The sequence below is a fragment of the Schistocerca cancellata genome, chromosome 7 (genome assembly GCF_023864275.1).
Source record: "Schistocerca cancellata isolate TAMUIC-IGC-003103 chromosome 7, iqSchCanc2.1, whole genome shotgun sequence".
NCBI lineage: Eukaryota > Metazoa > Arthropoda > Insecta > Orthoptera > Acrididae > Schistocerca > Schistocerca cancellata.
Window position 1 is genome coordinate 204,741,863 of NC_064632.1, and position 23,976 is coordinate 204,765,838.

Genomic DNA, 23,976 nt, shown 5'->3' on the forward strand with positions numbered 1-23,976 from the left:
AAGAATTTGTGGAAATTTGTACAGAGAGCGCAAATAAGTCGGGCAACAGTAACTAGTGTGAACCGTTGTTTTTCCTTGTGTTATCAGTTGACGTGAAGAACAGAGAAAGAAACGGAAAAGAAAAAGAGAAACGTACCACGTTGGTCAACTATAATGCTGTGTTCTGTCCCAAGATACCATGTGTACTGTTCGTTCATTGTTGTCAAATGCAAAGGGAAGCCCCTCATACTTTACATCACTTCTCATAACACTTGTCCGAAGACTGTGTACCTGTTTTAATTGGCACTGTATGTCCCCACAACCCGACTAGGCTTGAATAATAGATTTGGTTTTTAGAACATGATGGGGGTACATGTGTTATTGTACAAACTAAAACCATTACTTTGGTCAGAATTTGTAAATCATTCATGAGCTAATATTTAAATTTCCTGAAAACACTCCATTGTCAGACATTTCGACGTTTCTGTAGGTTCCATGTCCTTGAATACTGATCAGTAAAAAATCTTCGTAGGAACCACTGCCTGTTCTCATTCCAATCTTTCTGACTGTCCTGCAGCCCATAATGGACGCGCTGTGATTCCGTATGGTCAGTACGTGACGTAATACCTATTTTTTTCTCCGCAGATGTTCCGAAGGCTTTTGGGCGTGTTCTGCCTCCGATCTCGGCGGGAGGCAGAGGAAGACTTTTACGGAGACCTGATAGACGTCGATTTAATTGGAAAGCCAGAGGTGAGAAACACCGAGATTCATTGGAAAAACTATAATGACTCTTAGGTGCACCCACGTTTACTAACATAATTACTTTACATCTCTGATTACTGTAAGGCCTTCCGGATTTAGTAAATCTATCTTAGCTACTCGTAGTTATAAATAGGCCATCATAGAATAACAACTATTCTTTTGTGCATTCGTTAAACGTGCTTGTAGCGCCAATAAAACGAAATATCGTTCGGCTTTCTGTAGGAGTACATCCGTTTCGTAGGAACTCTGTAGCCACTGGCCCGCACAAAATTGTACTTTGTACAGGAAGAATGTACTTTAAATAAAAAAGGAGGTTACGCAGGACATTAATAGTCAGAAATCACTTAAGTTTCTGACTTTTAATATTAGATGGAACTATTCGAAATCATAAGAGCTGCACAAGAATTTACAGAATGTAGAGAAATATCTTCATAAACTGGTTTCTGTTGGTTCCAAAATAGGTAACAATGTAGTTGACACTACGTGCAGTTCCTGCTAGTACAGCATTTATCACTACTGAAGATTCTCTCTAACTTCTGATAAAATTAATGCAAGAACTGTATGAGATCTCACTTATGCATGATGATGATTCGTTAGCTGATACTTGGACAAACTGACTAGGCGGTGATTTTAGGACTGGCTTAGCCACTTGCAGGTTTTCAAGTCGACCGTTGTAACTGAATGGGCGTACACGTGCTCGGTAATTAGAGTTCCCAAAGCAGTGAGTGGATCCATTAGCTTATTCTGTTTTGCTTATGGAGGATGTTATGAGTGTGAAATGTTAGGTACCAGTTGGAGGTAGTTTATGTGACTATTTGTACTGCTCGTACTTGGCTGGTTCTTGTGGTTAAACGATAGAAGTTCTGAAACGAATTGGATTTTCTAGAGACCATTTATGAGAGACTTCTTGACTGTGTCTCGCCGACGCAGAAGTGTTTCAGTCAGGGTGACGTTTTAGTTTCGTTGTAGGCAGGTGGGACCACATCGTTTTAGCTTGTTAAACTATTTTATATGCATACAATATCAGATTTCATGGTCGGTATTATCTTCACTTAAAACTTCCGGGCAGATAGGCCGTGGTCGATGTGTAAAACTCGACCCTGACGTTTCCTCGGAGGATGTCTCTCACAGTAGGAGACGATTCGCCAGGAGAGAGTTTTATACATCGACCACGGCCTATCAGCCCGGAAGTTTTAAATGAAGTTAATTTATATGCAGTTTCCTTTAATCCCTATTCTAATTGCAACACATTTACGACCCATACTGAAGGTTAAATACTGTCCAATTTTAACGTTATGACCGTCTGGAAACCATTCCATGTATGTGCTGCCAAAACTAAGACTTTTTGTCTAATTTCTGAATGTTACAAGCCTGCTGAATTTGATACACTAATATGAGAATAATTTAATTAGTGCTGCGATTAAACACTCACGATTAAACACAAACAAAATATTAGACGTTAGATAAAAGTTAGAAAAATTAAACTGTAAATCAACAAATGAATGAATTGTGATGGTGGAAATAAATCTCCCACAGAGGATGAGCGCCGCGCGTTGGCGGCTGCGCTCAGACGTGGACGAGTTGGTTCTGCTGGCAGCGCAGGCGGAGAAGTCCCGGCCACCGCCTGCTGCTGTTGATGTAGCCTGCGGCAAAGTCATCGGGAAGGTAAGGCGGCGCTAAAGACACAACTTTGTTGATAACTCGCTACTTAGTGATGAGTTAGATTACATACAACATACCCTTTTCTCACACCATTATAAAGTGGCACAAGTTTAGTTAATACTGGAAGATGAGAAATATGATCCTTGTCACCGTTAATGATTATGTTTGAAAACTCTTCCCTTCCTTTCGATCACACACAAAAATAGAAAGTTTTTCTCTCTTAATGTACGCTTTGTCTATACCAGTAACCGTATAGACTTATTTCTACTGTTGTTGCATTAGGAAAGTCTTATGTATTTTAATGTGAAGAATTGCTTTTCTGTGCAGGTGAACGATGGCTGGATGATTGTGACGACTGCCGAGATCCATGAGCCGCCTGTGGTGGAGTGTGACGAGGACATCCCGCCGATCCCTCGCCGCCGGAGGGGGTGTCGGAGGTGCTGGGCGGAGAGAGTCGGGGAGAAGACCGTTGTGCGCCCACCTGGTGGCCGGGCACACCGCCTCACTACCAACTAAACGTATTCATGACGAGGACATCCCACCAGTTCCTCGTCGTCAGAGAGGGTGTTGGAGGTGCTGGGTGAAGAAAGTCAGTGCAAAAAGTGTTGCGGGTGTACAAAGTGGACAGGGATAATGACTCACTAACCGATAGACATGTTCGTGAGGAACTGAGTATAATGGATAGGAAGGACATCCCACCAATGCTCAAGGTCGGGGAGCGTGTTAGAGATACTGGTGAGAGAATGTCATGTGTTAGACTCTTGGGTTACACAAATTGGATGGTGACAACATCTTTTCTACAAGCCAATGAACATATTAGTTAGGGGCTTGGAACAGTGTATGAGGAGGGCATATCACCGATGCCTCATTATTGGAGAAGGTGTTCGTGGTGCTGGATGGAGAATGTCAGAGCTGGGACTCTTGTCTGTCTGCAAAGTAGATTAGCATACCGGCTCACTAGCCAATAAACATATTCATGTGGAACCAAGCAGAGTGGCTCAGAAGGACATCCCTCTGATGCCTCGTCATCAGAGACAGTGCTGGAGGTGCTGGCAGAGAAAATCGGGACTAAATCTCTTGTTTGTCTGAAACGTGATTGGGGACACCGACTCACGGACATTTAAAGTGAATAAATTATTAAATGAATTAATATAATATCTTCGAACTCAGACTTTAAAAGTACCCGTGTAAAGGAATGTTAATGAAGCTTTAACATCAATGAACTCTATTTAAACAAAAATTAAAATAAAATTTATAATTTCTATCAAAGATGTACGATTATTTCTCTCTCTTTACATGTGTGACTTCATTAAACTAATATTTAAGAATGTTATTTTTTAGATGTCCATATCCCACAGAAATATTATGCACGGAATGCCACTACTATCAGTACATAGGACATGACTTATGGCAAATAATATCGAGTTCATTTCGTTCATTACCAACTGTCAAACCAATTACACAAGTAGTACTTTTTACCTAACTGCATTGATGGTTAGTGCAGTTCTATTTTTACGTAAATTTAAGTAAATTAAATACACATATAACATTATAACACAGCTGTGAATGAAGGTGCGTCAATCGCTCGAACGCCTACGACAGAAGAGAAGTGAGAACAGAGGATGGTCAAATTGAACATCGATTGAAACATGCGAAGAACTAAAGCCCGGAAACGATTCGCTTAAAACTCTATTGCTCTCTTCTCAACTTCAGTGATTTGATTCTACACGTCAATAAAATTAATATTCCATACAAGAATCTAATGATAGTTTCCGATACTACAGGGTGCCTAAGGGTTACAAGAGACACATTTTTTAATCTGTCATTAGTAAATGTAGTTTCTGGTTTCGAAGTGTCGCGCGGAAATTCCAGTGTTAGTCAAGTCTAGTTACACTCGCACTGAAGTCTGTCCATTAACATTCATTAATCTTAAAGGAAAAAATAAATCCGTTACACGTAGTAACTAGGAATGCAGCAAGTGGTGTACTCAGTAGTTGGCCTACTGAACATTTAGGAAAGATAATATTCATCACACACACCATAGACTGAAGACTTGTACAGTTGACGTACACAGAAATGGTCATACAGACACATACGAACAGCACTGCACTTAGTGGCGAAAATTAATTACTCTAAGTAGCTGAATTAATAAATACACAAAGAGTATAAGCGAAGTATATACAGACAAAAATATTAACATATTATGAGTACCCGAAGCCACCGGCCTTATCATTATGCTCAACTGTACAACTTTACTGTTTGCACAGCATGGATAGTGCACTGTCTTGCAGACCGTTCAACCATCCTAATACGCTGTTGAATGTTACGACTGGGCCAGACGACAATGAAGAGCATTCGCCGTTGTCAACACCAACACTATTTTATTCAATAGAACATTAACACAAATTCTTTTGCCCCTATTTCTTTAAAAACCAAAATCTTATCAAATTCTTAACAAGAAAGAGTTTCCCATATTACGTACACCTGTATTTTGTTTATAAAATTTTCGCAATGACCAACAATTCCATTTTTTATAGACTTCAAAATTCGTTAAAGTGACTTTGGATATGAAATTTAAATAATGCTATTAAAATTCACCGCAAAGTAGTAGTAAACACACAACAAACGCGTTACGCCCGTTGGTGACGTAAGTTTAGAATAAGACGAAGCTATATGAATACAATTGAGACCTCGCTTAGGCGGTGATAATGCAACAGACAGCATCGGTGGTGCTGAACTGCCATCCACGACCGTTCTGGTATGTGGGCGGATGCCATACAAGGTCAACTACAACAGACTAAAATCTGGTCTTAAGATCTCATAACAGTCCACTCCTTTTACAGCAAAGTAAGGACAAATACTTGTACATAACAACTTGTAACCCAACATAAATTGGTATAAACATCTGCCCAATGACTACACATGATGGTAAGCGAACTATCTGTAGGCGCAACTCAGAATTGCAATGGGCTGTACAGTCCTCTGTATCACCAGACTTACAGTAACACCAGAATTACAGTAAAAGTCGAGGAGAAAAGGCTTTAATACTCCAAAATTATTTTTCTATATGAATTCCCTTAGTGACCGCCGTGAAAATAATAGCTTTTATTAAAGTGAGTATCCATATTTTTATTGGCAGTCCGGACAAACTTTAAATGCCCAAAAAAGATGTACTGAAGCTTGCCCGGAATAATTGCAATGAGAAGGGTAGCTCCCCTTAAGGTAAACTGCACTGCTTGTAAGTAGCAGACATAACAAAATTTCATTCTGCAGAATTGTTCCATCAGTAGTAGGTCATAACTTAAATGAAATGAGCATCATATATTAGAAAAATCTTCACCAATGAATTGTGCATCAGTTATATTGGAACGAACCGCGAAAGGCAACAAGTACAGGGATACAGTTGAGGGGAACCTGTCTGGAGTACCTAAGGCGACTAGCGCGTAGTTTACTTTAACAAGCTCTCTGAAATACTTCATGAATTAATAGCAAAGGGCAACCAAGGTATCATCAAGTTTGGAGTAGGGAAATTTATGGAGTTTACTATGACCTCAAAATTGCCCAAAACGATGTCTTCGAACAGACCAGGTGCCCAGCCGCCGATATAGAGCTTGATATGTCAGGGCTGAAAGGCGGTAGATGAGTTACTACAAGTGGGATAAGTTTTGTGAGTGTTGGAACGTTTTGAGGAACTTGCGAATGCCTTAACTTTCCACGTCTGGTGAACTTTAAGTTAACGTACCTGGTGACGAGAGGTTGGCTGAGGGTGGCTGAGGTACTAGAGATTAAGTGAATGTTAGATGACTTAGGGAGATAGACTGTGTGAGAAAGTTAATGGTCGCGAGTTAGGGGCGAACTGCTGTATAAATACAATCTAGTTTAGAATTGCGGTCACTGCATTGATATTGCCTGTGACTGAGTGGGGAAACAGTCGAGAAGGCAAGCCACGAATGAAATTTGTGTTTTGCAGAGGTTTACCACTTACACGAACTGTTCTTTAACATCGAGATCATATACTTACCGATACGAGAAGCATTTCTGAAACATCAGCAACAGCGGAACATACTGGAAACGTTTAGACTGAAGGGTCACGTAGACGACTCCACTGAGTGTTACAGATTCTTTTCGGTGTGGCGATTCCGGTAATTTTGTGGGCCAGTGCCCCATAAAGCGTAGTGGACCTCCGAACAGATGACGCCAAAGACATGGGTACTCTGAGAGTCGTTCACGATTCAAGCGGTGTAACCGAATCAGGGTGGCAACTAGTCAGTACCCACCGTTTGTCTGTGCATACGTCTATCATGAACCAGTCTGTGCTCTAATAAACTCTGAGAGTAAAGTTTGTCTTATCAATATAACTGGTACTGGAAAAGGCGTGGTATTTTTAAGTTAGCCCCCTTGCGAGAAACGTTACAGAAATGTCGAACTGCCAACAGGCAAGTGTTGAATCTAGGAGGTTGATTACAGGGAAGCGTGGTTTTACGGGATTTTCAGTAGCATGTGGAATTAATATTAGCAGAAGAATTGTCAGATAATTTGTGATTGGGGTGTAATTTGATGCAGCGAAGAGTATTAATTCTTAACTAAGCCGAAAAGAAGATTTCATTCCATTTCAGTCTTGTTGGGGATTTTAAGCTGTATGCTTGCCAGTCTGTCCGAGAGGTCAATTACCTCGCGGTACATAACAGTTTCAGGTCAGTCATTTGCGGGAGTGTAAAGCTAAAGCTCGGTTAGGAGTACCTGGGTGGTTTTCTGACGTGATGACTAATACACTCGGAATCACCACCAGGATTCAGTATAAGATCGGTTTGATTGACGAAATTCTGGTTTGCCAACATCCATAACGGTTGCGCCACCCACAATGAAAATTTTGTGGCAGCTGATTGATGAGAGGATTCGCGTCGGCGTGATACGGGTTTCCACCACTCCGTATGCATCTCCCAAGTTTCAGGTACCGACGGGACAAGCCGGTAGTTATCGATCGGCAGTTGATTGCAGAATTCTAAACCAAAAAGTCGTCTTAAGATCTGTGCCACTACCGAACTTCCGCACCTGTTCTACTTCCTTTGCGGGGGCACACTATTTTACCATCCTGGATTTGAACAAGGCCGACCAGCAGATTCCTCTCACTGAGGACACTAAACCTGCAGCGGGATTTGACACCGTTTGGAAGATGTACCAGTTCAGTAGCGTTTGTTTCAACTTATCATACGATGCGGCTGTATTATCACGTCTATTACACTCTGTTTTGTGTGACAGGAAATTCAGATCGTGTACAGCAAAGTCCTCATTGGCATGGAGGAAGTGGGTTTGACCGTTAAACCATCTGTGGTAAATCTGAATCTAAGGGAGCCTCCCTTTTTAGGACCTTGGTCTCAGCCAGTGTTGTTAAAATGGGTCAGGAAAGGAGAGGAGATCTTCAGAGAAGAAGGAAGTAGCTCGCTTCGTCAGTATCTCACATATATTTTATAAAATTTGTATCGTATTTTGTCCAATTAGTGGCCACAGTAAATGGCTTGAGGAAGAAAGGGTTGAGATTCCTGATGGGGGAAACGCAACAAGCGGTCGTTGAGGAAATTAAATATCTCTGAGTATTCTGGCGGTTTTGGAGGTTCCGAATTTTGAACGAATCCTCATTGTCCAAACGTGTGCTTCTAATTCTGTCGTCGTTGCTGTCCTTTCACGAAAGAAACGATGGCGAGCGTCATCGTTCAGCTTACGCTTCCGGAGCCATGTCGCACGCGGAACTGAAGAACTCCGTGTGAGCGGGAGGCCATCTTGGTTTTGGCCTCACAAAAATTTAAGTTCAGCTTGGAGCTTTGACATTTTGTCATTTTGTCCTCAAAACAGACAACCAGGCTTTGACTCTGGAGCTCGCGAGATCCAGGAAGATTGGAGGAATCGCGAGGTGGGCTGTGTATGTTTGTACCTTTCGCTTCTCTGTCAGGCACATCCAGTGTGCAATAAGGTAACAGATGCCCTTAGCCGTACGTTCCAGGAGCACGCAACAGAATAACAGCTGTGACAGGATTTACTGGACTCTAAATGGGTTTCAATCGTGTTTTCTGAGGTACATGAGCTCTTTGCGAACTTGCAGGACAAACAGGGACAGGAACTATAGATTCAGGGGATGAAACAAAAGCTTGATACTTTGGAAAAGATGCCAGATTATAAACTGAGAAAAAGGAGTATATGTTGTAAGACGAAGAGCGACAAATCCTTTAAGATCTACCTGAGAATCTAGTACTGGCCATTTTTAAGTATTTTGACAATACCCTTACTGTCGGTCATTTGGAAGTGAATAAAACTATTATGAAAGTTAAACAGTACCAGTCTGGCCCACAATGAGTAAAGATGTGCGTAAATTAGTGGGCGAATGTGAAGAATGCAATGTCGTCAAGGCCAAACCCAGATTTACGGAAGGGTTACTATAGTCCACGCGTGAAAGTGATAGTGTATGCAAAATGTTCATTGGTTATATCGCGCCAGTCCCACGGCAAAGGGATGGGAACCTTTATGGTTTTGTGGTGGTGGACTCCATTTTTATTTTTTGGGTCATCAGGTTTTTGACTGGTTTGATGCAGCCCGCAACGAATTCCTCCCCTGCGCCAACCTCTTCATCTCAGAGTACCATTTTCAATCTATGTGTTCAGTTATTTGCTGGATGTATTCGAATGTCTGTCTTCCTCTACAGATTTGCCCTCTATTACTATGGAAGCAATTCTTTTATATCATAACATGTCCTATCATCTTGTTTCTTCCCCTTGTCAATGTTTTCCACATATTTCTTTCCCCACCGATTCTGCGCAGAACCTCCTCATTCCTGACCTTACCAGTCCATCTAATTTTCAACATTCGTCTGTAGCACCACATCTCAAATGCTTCGATTCTCTTCTGTTCCAGTTTTCCCCAGTCCATTTTTCACTACAATGCAATGCTGTGCTCCATACATACATTCTCAGAAATTTCTTCCTCAAATTAAGGCCTATGTTTGATACTCTTGGCCAGGAATTCCCTTTTTGTAGTGCCAGTCTGCTTCTGATGTCCTTGCTCCGATCGTCATTGGTTATTTTCCCACCCAGATAGCAGAATTCCTTAACTTCATCTACTTCGTGAGCATCAACGCTGGTGTTAAGTTTCTCGCTGTTCTCATTTCTGAAAATGTCTCATTACTTTAGTCTTTTTTCGAATTCATATCCTGTACTCATTAGGTAGTTCATACCGTTTAGCATATCTAGTGGTTCTTCTTCACTTTCACTCACGACAGCCATGTCATCATCGAATCGTATCCCTGATATCCTTTCACCTTGAATTTTAATTCCACTCCTGAACCTTTCCTTAACTGCCGCAATGGCTTCTTCGATATATAGATTGGACAAAATGGCGGAATAACTACATCCCTGTCTTACACCCGGTTTAATCTGAACGCTTCGTTCTTAGTGACCAACTCTTATTATTCCCTGTTGGCTTTTGTATATGTAACATATTACCTTTCTCTCTCTCTATAGCTTACCCGTATTGTCCTCCGACTTTCGAAAAACCTGCCTAATTTTACATTGTCAAAGGCTTTTTCCAGCTCGACAGATCGTATGAACACGTATTGGTTTTTCTTTAGTTTTGCTTCCATTATCAACCGCAGCCTCAGAATTGCCTCTCTGGTGTTTTTACCTTTTCGAAAGCCAAACTGATCGTCATCTAGTACATCCCCAATTTGCTTTTCCTGTCTTATGTGTAGTATTCATGTCTCCAACTTGGATGCATGAGCTGTTAAGCTGACTGTGAAATAGTTCTTGCAGTCTTCGAAATTGTGTGGATGATATTTTTCCGAAAGTTAGATGGACTCTCGCCAGACTCTACTACACACAGCGCAAATAGTCGTCTTGTTGCCACCTCCCCCAATAGTTTTAAATATAATTATGGAATGTTATCTATCCCTTCTGCCTTATTTGATCTTAAGCCTTCCAAAGCTCTTTTAAATTCTGATTCTAGTACTGGATCCCCTGTCCCTTCTAAATCGACACTTAACTCTTCTCTCCTCTGCATTTAACAATGGAATTCCCGGTGCACTCGTAATGTTACCACCCTTGCTTTTAATATCAGTGAAAGTTGTTTTGACTATCCCGTATGCTGAGTCAGTCCTCCAGACAATCATTTCTCTCTCGATTTCTTCACGTTTTTAATGCAGCCGATTTGTCTTAGCTTATCTGCACTTCCTATTTAGTTCATTCCTCAGCCAATTGTATCTTTGTATACCTGCCTTTCCATGAACACCTTTACAGTTTCTTCTTTCATCGAACAGCTGAAGTATTCCTTTCCTATTCATCATTTCTTCGGAGTTACGTCTTTGTACCTATGTTTTTCTTTCAAGTTTCTATGACTGCCACTTTTAGAGATGTCCATCCGTCTTCAACTGTACTGCCTATTGAGCTATTATTTATTGCTGCATCTGTAGCCTTAGAGAACTTAAAGCATATCTCGTCATTCCTTAGTACTTCTGTATCCCACTTCTTTGCATGTTGCTCCTTCCTGACTAATCTCTCGAACTTCAGCCTTCCCTTCATCTCTACTACATCTTCATCAGAGTCTACATATGCTCCTGGTTACGCCTTAGAATCTAGTATGTGATTTCGGAATCTCTGTCTAACCACAATGTAATGTAACTGAAATCTTCACGTATCATCCTACCTTTTCCAAATGTACCTCCTTCTCTTGTGATTACTGAACAGAGTATTCTCTATCTCTAGCTGACATTTGTTACAGAACTCAATTAGGAAATCTACATTCACATTCCTTTCTGATGCCCATATTCTCCGGTAGCCTTTTCTTATACTCCTTCTCTAACAACTGCATTCCAGTCCCCATGACTATTACATTTTCATCTCCATTTATGTATTGTATTACCCTTTCAATATCCTCATACACTTTCTCTATCTCTTCATCTTGTGTTTTGATGCAGTGGTTTCCATTGCCTTTCACATCCTCATGCCATTGACCATTGCTGATTCATCCGCCTTTAGGGGCAGTTTCCTACCCCAAGGACAAGTGGGGGATGAACCTCAGTCCGCTCCTCCACCCTCTTCAATAAAGACGTTGGCAGAATGAGGGCAGAATTCTTACGCCGGATTTCTTCGGCCGCCAATATTTTTTATTAATCAAAATTTAAGCCGTCGAGGGTTTCACACTCGGAATCGAGAACGTTTCGATTATTAAAGAAGGGCGCTACACCTAGACTACGGGGACGCCATTACCTGGTGTGTAAAGTTGGTTCCGTGCAGTCGAATGACTACGGCCTTCACCATTCGCCAGTTGTCTAGACTATTCTACACTTTTGGCTCTCCTTCAGACAGTGGTTGGTGACAGTACTGAGCCTTTTTGTTTCGTCAATTAAAGTGTTTCTGTTCAGCATGCTACTATACTGCCCTCGGCGTACGATTGCCGAAACAATGAACAGTAATTTGAAATCTGCACTGATCATGTTTGACGCAGAATCTCTGCATTAGTGGAATTTTTCTGTTCCGAGGTTTAACTCAGCCTTTCATTCGGGTCTTCGTAAGGCAACACCCATCTCCTTGACGTGGTGTTACACTCTGAATTCTCCACTGTCTACTCTACGGTCTATGGACGATCTTTCGCCGGTCAAAGTCACAACTGAGGTCATACAGCAGAAATAGAAGACAGCCAGAAAGAATACTGGGCTCGAACACTGGAGGTAGGCACAGCACTATAATAAGAGTCGCCATCCATACAGGGTGTGGTGTGGTGTTCATGTTTATATTTCCAATTTTTGCGGCCAAGGTTAGGGTGACGCAGCCATATTTTCTAAGTTGGTCTCTCGCTTTGTGGGTCCATGCGAGAACATCGAGATGCTCAACCCTATCAGCCCCTTGGTACACAATATCATCACGGGCAAAGAGACCAAGTGGCAAGTTTCTCAAATTAAAAGAAAAGTGAAGGTGTATACTAAACTCTGTCTCGGCGGATGTATACTTGATCTATACAAGAACGTTGCTTTGACCAAAATACCACCCTCGGACTGATAAAGTTCAATATATCAGGACTGAAATGCGGTAGGCCGCGCGCGTGCCCTCATCTGCTGTTTCCACCTTCCCTATCAATCTGCAACTGCCTCACCAAGTTCTTGTCAAAACGCCTGGCACGGAAAACCGACAAGGATTCCACATGGCTATCGCGATCGAGAGATCGATCCGAGCCTGCGTAACTCAGACTTGATTTTGAAGGATGGATCTGGAGATCGGTGCTCCTGTTGAAGGTGTCCATTAAAATGAGGTATCTGTTAACATGGAGGGTGGGGAGTCGGTATCTGGATATACATGAAAGAAAAGCCTTTAATGTTTAAATTAAATGGTTCTCTGGATCTGTACATTTGTGATAGTTGATTAAATATTAAATAAATAACCTGGCCATATTTATCTATTGCACAACGGATAGCAGTAGGACGTAAAAATGGAAGTTTAACGAGAGAATACGTAAGCACGTGCTCTGGGAAAAGTATCACACTTATTGAAGGCACAACGGAACAAACTAATAGAGTAAACGATTAACAAATGGGTGATTGTTGATAACGCTCTTGGATGAGTTACAAAGTTACATTTACAACTGAGTTTTGTACACCCCATGACGAGTTGTCGTTAATTATTAATTATGGAAAGGTCAGAGGAATCTTTGAATGACGACATTCAGGCTCATATACGCATATAATAGAGATTCGGCCGAATTATAAGAATAAAGAAAAACTTCACCTGTATGCACGTGGTTGACAAACGGTTGTCTACTTGGCTTGAGTGCACAAAGCAAGTGAAGAATAATTCATCGCTAAGAATAAACTGTTAACAGTTGCACCACAGAAGAAGTTCTGAAACAAATTTGGATCTTTTACCCCTAGAATCAGTAACTGTGACATTTATCGTTTCTCACAACATGTGTACTCTCGGTTATCACTAACCAAAATTCTGCATCAAATGAGTATTAAAATTCAGAATAGCTAAGCAAATTCCACTGGATACATTACTGTGAGAGGCGATCTGCCGACTTAAAGTTCTCAGATCCGTACTTAACAAGTGCTGAGACTACAAAGATACGTAGGAACTAGATTCGAAACTGAAATCGAAATTAGTGAAGAATGAAAAATTTGTTCAGTTATGCTGCACTCGAGAGAGTAGTAATGTCAAACTGAACTGAGAAGATATATCACAAGTCCACATGTTTGAACAAGGGTGGAGCAGAACAACAGCTTGCATGCGTGGCTAAGTTCAGTTGTTCATAATTTGCAGAATTAGGATGAAAAACTCCGTATACCACTCAAAGAGAAATGAGATGAGAGCATGACATTAATTTCGACTGGAGCTGAAATCTACAAAATAAGATAAGAATGAACTATGAATACGCAGACTGACACTTATTCGCCCATGTCGCGTCAGCCGGAACACTGCTGAGCGAACTACTTTGGAACCCACGCTTCCCGTTCGCCCAGAAGTGCCCAGAGAGCTCCTTGCTTTGTGATGACAGACTGTACAAGAGCTTCGCCCAAGGCGAACAGAGGACTGTTTTCTACCTGGTACGAACTTATAGGGTTGGCTATCCTGCCACTGTAGCCGACTACTTTTACTCCCACAGATCTAGATACTGAAGTTAATCTTGTACACACACACATTCATGCTTTTCATTCATCAGGCGAGTGGAGGAAACGATGTATATACTGACATATAGAACATAGATCTATTGAGTATGCGTGTGGGGCTCTGATTACCAAAATCTTAGTAAAATGTGAAGTGACATAAAAATAACATACCTTGTCGACACTATGGACACACTCAGCTGCTCAGTCTTTTTATGTAGTTTACAGATAGCGCTCAGAATTGAGGTGATAGACACCCTTCAATTTGATATGTTTAATGCAGGGAGATAAAAACAACAATGTTACTAGACCCCCGCTGCCTCCACGTAAGCCTGCCGGGGCGGCCGAACGGTTATAGGCGCTACAGTCTGGAACTGCGCGATTGCTACGGTATCAGGTTCGAATCATGCCTCGGGTTTGTTAGGTTTAAGTAGTCCTAAGTTTTATGGGACTGATGACCTCAGCAGTTAAGTCTAATAGTGCTGAGAGCGATTTTACCTAGTTTAACTTCCACGGAAATTGCATTCATTGTGTAATTTCGCTCCCTGTGATTCTAGTAATGGCAACCGGTACCATTAAGACGTGGTAGAAGACTGTTTACTGGGTCCATATTAAACACGATTTCCGTAGGCTCTACCGACTCGGAAATTCTGTGTCCTTCACCCGCCAGTGCTTCGCATTGGAAGGTTAGATGTGGTGCAGTTTCGTCTTCCTCACCACGTAGTCTACATTTAGCGGCTTTCTCCTCTGTGTCCTCGCGTGCCCAAAGTTTTACGAAGTTCTATGGCCAGTTATGATTTTTACTACGAGTTCTTTAATATAGAACTTCTTTTCAAATATGGATCTGCCAACACTTCTTTTGAAATATGGATCTGCCAACATCCGCTTGCCAGTTTCTGATTATGGATGGTGGTCCATTATTCTACTCGCTGCCTCCTGATTCAACTACATAGTGTGATTGTATCATCATCTTCGGTTGCTGGCCGGATTGACCCATCGGTTCTAGGCGCCACAGACTGGAACCGCGCTGCTGATACGGTCGCAGGGTAGAATCTTGCGGTGGGCATGGATGTGTGTGGTGTTCTTAGGTTAGTTAGGTTTAAGTAGTTCTGAGTTCCAAGGGAACTGATGACCTCAGAAATTAATTCCCATAGTGCTCAGAGCCATCTGAATCATCTTTTGTTGTGCAAGTACCGGTACAATAAATCGATTCATCAGCCCTATCCTGGAAATTCTGTTAGATTATTTATTGCCACTCATTCCTGAACGACCAAGGACCCACAGCTGGTTTACCCTATTGCTTTCCCCTAGTACCGGAAAGTATTTTTTGCGTTCTGCAATGACCTTTGATCTCGATGCAGGGGCTGACAGATATTTCACAGCTGCTTAGCAATCTGAATAAATGAGTAATATTCCCACAAAATTTTTGTTTCTGTATGAAATTTAGCCCTACCTTACCTGAAACTCTTTAAAAAAAATTGTACATATTACAAAAACAATGTCCTCACAATCTGTTACCCACCTTAAACTTCCTTGCTAATCTATCACAATACATAACCTAATTTGAACTGAACCGTAACTGGTTTGAATACAACCTCTCTTTGCACTAAATGTGCAACTGTAGTAAAACAACATGCTTCTAATAAAAATTTCCACTTACCTCGCCTCTTGTGAGAACACTGGTGCTGATTTCTCGAAAGCACAACAGAAAACGGCAAGCAGGCATCAGCTAATCGAGACTTCTGTTTCAAAATGAAGTTCCCACACAATATTCAAACTGTTGCGTATCTCATGGTGCAATGTGAATAATGATTTCCAAAGTGTGCAATGATGACAGAGAATTTCTATAAAAGTATAACAGGTTAATCAATTGAAATCTTACTTCATGACTCAAGGAAGTGGGGTAGTCATTCTCTCAGCTCTGAACAAGTAAACAAAGTTAACTAGCTGCCAATAATCATTTCTACAAATTACGTGAGCAGTGCTGCAGTCTTTTCTCAAAATTATTGTGTTCCAAACAGCTATTATGAGAAATTTATATTGCTTTCACTTTTCAATGAATACATCATATTCATTATCGCTATCCTCCTGTTGCAGCTAGGCGGTATAATCTCTGTAACTTACCGAGATCCCCAGCAACCACCTTCTACTTCATTCCGTAATAATGTAACCCCATCTCTTGTCGTGTGTCTTATTACAGTAGCGAATATCCAGAACATATTCCTAGGGACATATAATTTAGTTTTTACCACAGATCCTTTTAGTGCTCATAAGAGTACTTTTTGCCTCGTAACGTTTAATATTTATATAGTTTCGCATCCCTCTATTTCTAGAGTTTCATCGAGATACTTTACATTCCAGTATACAATGTATGTAATACATTTGTTTCCTCATAAATGGTGCTACATCAGTTTTCTTGGGCCTCACACGTAGATCCTGTTTACTGCACCAGTTTCCCGAAGTGCGTAGTACACTTTCTGCTGTTGCGTCCAGGAAAAGTTGGTCGCGAAATTTGTGAATTTTTGCAATTTTATTCGTACCGTGTCCAGGTGGTAGAGGCCAGCCCAGCCGATGCGCTCATTAAGTAAGCTACTGGACGGTATTGTTGACATTATGACAAAACAGTACAGGCAGAGGGACGTTTACGACGCCGGTCAACGGCCGAGCGCATGGAACGAAGTGCGACCAAGAGTGAAGTAATATTTTATTACTCGGGAATGTACGTGATACGAAAAAACTCACACTTTACAGATTGAACTGGGACTAGCAACCATCGCTCAGTAGAGAACGAGCTAGTAAAAGCTAAGGGGACAAGTAATATGAGAAAACTACTCGTCATCCTCCTATAGGTCTTCATCAGAAGCATAGCTACAAGTCTACAAATAATCGAACTGCTCTAAGTAGTAAACGATGCACACCTGATCTGTGTAACGACGTTGTCAAAATACCCACCCTCTTACTGATCAGGTCTCTACCCTCCGAGATAAGATTTAATATGTCAGGGCCGATCTGAGGTAGGCCATCCTTTGTGAGTTTGGACTTGGTCTTACAGTCAACGCACAAGCGATAGGACACAGCATCGTTGAGGTAACGATGGAATGGAGAATTTCCGTTCGACCATTTCACGAGTGTACCGTGACTATTAGGAATCCGGTAAAATATTAATACAAAGATTTACGCCTCGTCTAGGCCGTTAACACTGCTATTGGACTATTGATGTCTGGAAACATGTTGCCTAGTCGGACGAAACTCGTTTCAAATTGTATCGAGTGAATAGACGTATATGGCTATGGAGACAACCTAATGAATCCATGGACCCTGCATGTCAGCAGGGGACTGTTGAAGCTGGTTGAAGCTCTAAGCCCTGTAATGGTATAGGGTGTATGCAGTTCGAATGATATGGGATCCCTTATGTGTCTAGATACAAGTCTGGCAGGTGACACGTACGTAAGCATCCTGTCTGATCGCTTGCATCCCTCCATGTCCATTGTGAATCCCGAAAAAAATGGGCAATTCCAGCAGGACAATGTGACACCCCACACATCCAGAATTGCTACAGAGTAGCTACACGAAAACCCTTCTGCGTTTAAAGACTTCCGCTGGCACCAAACTCCCCAGACATGAACATTTCCATCCCCTCTTACTGTTGATGATTTGTGGGAAGCCTTGCAGTATTCATTGTGTCAGTTCCCTCCAGCCCTACTTCAGACATTAGTCGAGTCCATGTCACGTCATGTTGCGGCAGTTCTGCGTGCTCACGGGGGCCCTACAGGATATTAAGCAGGTGTACCAGTTTCCTTGGCTTTTTAGTGTACAGGAAAGAAAAACCTTTGCTTTTTAAAGTAACTGGATTGCTGGATCTGCACCTTTATGATAGTTGAATAAATATTAAATAAATAACTTCGCAATATTTACCTGTTGCACAACGAAAAGCAGTAGGACATAAAAATGCAAGTTTGCGAGAGAATATGTAAGCCCTTGTTTTGGTAAAACTATCACTTTTATTAAAGACACAACTGAACAAACCAGTAAACTAAACAACTAATGAGTGTGTGATGGCTGCTTTTTCTAATATTCCTCTCGCCTGTATTACAAAATAGAATAAATGCATGTATGAGACCCTATCATGATATGTCATTAATTATTAATGAGGTCATGGTCAGAGGAATCTTTCGATGGCGACATTCACGCACATATACACATACAATAGTGATTCGGGACAAATACAAGAATAAAGAAAAACTCCATCAGTATGCACGTGGTTGGCAAGCGGTGGTCCCCTTGGCTGGAGTGCACGAAGCAAGTTAACAAGAATTCATCAGAAAGTATGAACTGTTAATTGTTGCACCATAGAAGACGTTCTGAGACTAATTTGGAACTTTAACCCCAAGAATCAGTAACTGTGACATGTAACATTTCTTCCAATCCACGAACAAGTGGTCGTCACAAACAAAAATCCTGCATAACATAAATGGTAAAATTCAGAATAGCTAAACAAATTGGACAGGATATATTACCGTGAGGCACGATCAGCGAAGGTAACCCTTTGAGATCCGTTCTTAACACATGCTGAGACAACGAAGATACGTGGGAACTAGATAATGAACTGAAATGGAAATCAGAGAAGTTTAAGAAACCTGTTCAATTATGCTATACATGTGAAATCAACATCTTACTAAATCAGACTGAACTGATAAGATATATCACGCGCCATGTGTTCGAACAGGGGGGGGGGGGAGCAAGACAATATCTTGCATTGGTGGATAAGTGGAACTGTTCATAATGTTCCGAAATTAGCAAGAAAAATTCCATATACTGCTCAACCAGCAATGAACGATGAAAGCAAGACGTTAATTCTGACTAGAGCTGAAATCTACAAAAATAAGATAAAGAGTTAACTGCGAATAGGCACAGTCACACTTAGTCGTTGCCCCGTCTCGTGTTTGTGGACGCTCAACTGCACGGTCGTCAGAGACTGTACAGTGTCCCAATGTTTATACAGTCCAATTTCAGACACATTCAAAAATGATGATGAAATGATGGGGACAACACACCAACACCCAGTCCCCAGAAAGAGAAAATCCCCAACCAGGCCGGGAATCGAACCCGGCACGCCGTGATACAGACGCAGCATCGCCAGCTACTTTTTTCTTAAACATTTATTTAAGGAACAATGCACCAACCATGCACACATTTATATAGGACATGATTTAAACGAAAACAATTTGATCATTGCAGTTATGCTCATGTTAAAGAAATACAACAGAAGTTTGTCTCACTGAATAAATTACCAGAAAGAATTAATTTGAATACCAAGAAAAGATGTATTAAAGACATCCAGACACATTCAAATGTGAATAAATAAGAAACTGCACTTTGAATTACACGTGCTCCAATCTTTACAGGAGCATAAATAGCACTTTGTGAAGGATATCAGCAACTTTTTGGGATAATTTTAATATGTTAATGTACAAAAGGAAATCGGCTAAGTGAGAGACAGGTCAAGGGAATAAATTGATCTTTAACCTTCTCAGCTCAGTCTGTCTGGCGATGAGGATTTCACACGATTATATGGAGGTCACTAAAAATTACACAGGATACGGAACATTTATGCCCATCGCACATGAAAACAATTTAAAAGTCGTATTATACAATCTCTTATATCCCCGAGAATGGCGGAGAAGAGATGTTATAAAATTGACTAGAATTCCAACTACACTTTCTGGACATGAATGGAATGGTAATTGTCTGATGTGATCAGACCTATATATTAGATATTTCACTGGAAGATTGACTTACACATCACAGTCCAAAACTGAACGGGGCAATTTGCCACCCATTGAATACTGCATTATATTAGGTACAATATTATGGTTTTAACCGACCGATAAAGACATTTCCATAAAAACTGTCAATTTTTACATTAATACCACAAACCATTAATGCAGCTATATTGTTTTGTGTTTTGACACTATTAGACACACGATCTGACTGACACATAAGTTACATACATTATCTTATAAAATTCCAAAAACTACTTTCTGATGTAGAAAAAATACAAACCAAAGGTTTACAATAAAAATTTAAATAATATCCTTGAGGAATCTACAATACATCACTGTCAACAGTCTTCTTTTTTATATTAACCAATGCCCATTCTATCAAATATAATATTTAACACCTTACTGAACTTTTCTTGTGATTCGAATACCTTCTAATTATGTGGTATTCACACAGCATGTGTACCTTGAATTTTGTGGTGCTGTCGGTTCTTAGTTTTGTAATGACGTAATTAACAAAATTTGGTAGCAGCCAGTAAAGAGTGTTGTTTTCTGCCTCTGGGAAAAAGTCTGTTTCAGGTAAGTGTATCAATTAGAGCGATATACTCTCAGGGGATGTCCTTGTAATCAGAGCTATTTGCTCTTGGATCCACTTCCAACTATTCATGTGACCGCTGCAAGTGTATGTACGAATTTAAAAATAATTCAAAAGCCAAGATCGCTTAAATACTGTTTACTGGATAACCGGTTTCAACACACTGGAGGTGGCATCATCGTATCTGTGAAGATATAACGTGAAGGGTTTGAGGGAGGGCTTAAATGAGTTACACTGTATACACTACTATTAGTACAGTACCACACACTTGAATGTAGCTGAACGTTTATATACCATTTGGTTATAACGTTACCTGATGCAGACCGGCTGATATAAACTCATTGTCACAAGAAAATAAAAAACTGCTCTCATTGTCATTCTTTTCCATCAGTTATATAAAACCGAAGTCACAAGATAAAACTATTTGGTACATGACCGCTGCTCGACTAACAATGGTCGGCATCACACTGCCTGATTCCGTGCCGGTATGCCTGCTGCGATTCTAGTGATTTACAACCGGCCTCCGGATTGCGCCATCATCCAAGCAGTGCACACACAGTCCGATGGTATAACCACTCATTACTAGCCGTCCGGAGTGGCCGAGTGGTTCTAGGCGCTTCAGTCTGGGGCCGTGTGACCGCTACGGTCGCAGGTTCGAATCCAGCCGAGGGCATGGATCTTTGTGATGTACTTAGATTAGTTAGGTTTAAGTAGTTCTAAGTTCTAGGGGACTGATGACCTCCGATGTTAAGTCCCATAGCGCCCAGAGCCATTTGAACCATTTCAACCATTCATTACCACCACAATACAACTTTACTATTACTGCTAATCAAATACCCATGCAAAGAACACTTTCGCATACACTAACTGTATGTACTATACATGCTATGCATACTATATATACTACACATACTATAAAGTACATCAATTACAGAGTAAAAACATCTGAAGCAAAGGTATTGTATATATTAGCACCATATGGAGATTGTTAAGGCGCTGATATGGATAATGCCTTTGTTTCAGACGGTTTATAAATGTTAAACTGCATTAAGGTATGTGGTACTATACTAATAGTAACGTATATAATGTAAATCACGTAAGCCCTCCCTCAAACCCGTCATGTTATATCTTCACAGATCCTATGATGGCACCTTCAGTGTGTTGAAACCGGTTATCCAATAAACATTATTTAAGCGATCTTGACTTTTGAACTATTTTTACAACAGAGTGATCGCCCCACTACCTACTATGTGTTCACTGCAAAATATCTACGAATTATTGTTCAACCAGATGGAATTCTTTACATAAATTTGGTTCATAGAGTATGCGTATAGTCTTTCATTGGTTGTCAACTGACTTGCTCCATGATGTAGTACATTAGAACTAATGCTTTTCCAAATCTCAGTCCAATCAATGTATGGAAACTGTCGTTCTATTTTGATCCTTCCTTCGCTTTTTTCCCTTACCGTATTATGGCTCTTGATGTTAAGTGTCATGACTGCCTGATTTTGGCACTTACATCAATGAACTCAACGTGGAAAACCCTCACAAGCTGCAAACGACTGTTGACATTCTGCTCGTTAATCGGGGGAGTCAGACTTCGAGGTTTAATGATCTCGAAAAGTTGGCTGGTTGTGTTTTCTCGAAGGTCTCTTATTACGTTAACTTGCCTTTCCATAAAAAGGTTAGAAACTTTATCCCTTATATATCGGTTAATCCTAGTCCATCATTTTTAGGATCTGTAGTGGCTACTTTAGCAGATACCTTGAAGACTTCATCTATCCACAAAAAGTTCGTGATTTTGGACATTATTCTCCTCGCTATCATTCACGGTTTTGGAAATAGCTGGGCAATATAATAAACTTTATCAAGGATACATGAGTTGATATGCATTGTTCTTTGAACTTGGATCATACATGGAGCTAAATTCCCTATAATGGCTCCTTACACTTTGAACTTGGATCATACATGGAGTTCAGTTCTCTATAATAACTGCTTACACTTTTGCTGCTGCAACTTTTCAATTTAAAATCGTCATTTTCATGGGGCATGCTGTCAGGGTTATCCCAAGTGTTTCATGTCGTCAGATTAATTTTGTCCACTCCACGTTGATATTATCAAAACCTCTGAGATTTAACATCCTACTTTTTCTTCCGTTTACATACTCTACAGTATCAGTCACTGCTGCTAGCGTCGTTACCTATTAGTTATCCTATACAATGACCCCTATATCGTCAGTATAGGCTCTCATAAGTGTTTTATTTCCTCATAATGTTAAGCCTTTGAATCTAGCATTCACATGCCGGAAGAAACGATCCAGTGAAATGACGAAAAGCGAAATGGACAAACGACTTCCTTGAAGAACACCTCGTTTCACATGTATCAGCCTGGATTGTTGGCAATTCACAGCTATTTTTACATTTTTTGCTATGTTCTTTATCAACTGTATAACCCTATCGGTGAATCCTATTTTCTTCAACGACTGTAGAAGATATTTTATGAAAACCTAAGGGAAGTAAAACACACTTTATGTTTGTTACTGAAGTTATTGCTATGATATCCCTCTATTCAGCTACATTTAGAAAAATGGTTTTATCTGGCGCTCAGTTCTGACGTTTACTAGTAATTTTATATGTAATGCATGAAATTTTCTTGTTTACTATTCTGGCTATTCATTTATAATCAGAATTCAGCAGTGACATTGCACAAAAATTATTTAAACCTTTGTTTCCATTATTTTTTTGCCACAATATTGATTTTACTCTCCTTAATCTCAGCCGGAATCGTTATTCCCTGAATAACTTCATTTACAATGTCCGTGATTTTCGCACCCACTATTGGCCAGTAACGGATGTAAAACTGTACTGGCAGACCATCTGCTCCTGGGTATTTTCTTGGTGGTGAGGCGCACGGAGTGTCATACACTATCCCTTCACTGTATACGTCGAGAAAATTGTCTTTGTCGTCTTCTGTAAGCTGTGGGACTAGGATGTCGAAGTAACAGCGACAAATTTGGTCCACTATATCTTGCTGGGTTCTGTGAATCGTATCGTTTTCTGTTCGAATTTCATCAGTAATAGTCCTGCTTTCATTTTTCATATCTTCAGTAAATAGTATAGCGAAGTTGTTTCGTTTTCTGAAACCGAATTTGCCTTCGATTTTATTTTCAACCCCTTCCATTTGATTTCTCTATATTAAGTAACTTGGCTTTGACTTTTTTGATGTCTGCTATGCGAAGTGAGGAACCTGCAGAGAGCTGATCATATATATCTCTCAAAATGGTACAGTGATATTCTATAGTGCATTTCATTTCTCTTGCGCTCTGGGTACTGCATTGAATAAGAACCTTCCTCAACTTTGACTTCGCCATTTTAAACCACCAGTCGAAAGCAGTGGCATATCTACTACGAGCACGCAGGCATATTGCCCACGCTTCTTTAACCAGGTCTTCTAAATCATGATTCACTAACAAGGAAATGTTAAAATTCCACTGATTCTTGAAACCGGCGAAATGGCTTTCTGGTTTTATTTACGCAAGTTAAGACACTTGCATGGTCTGAAGG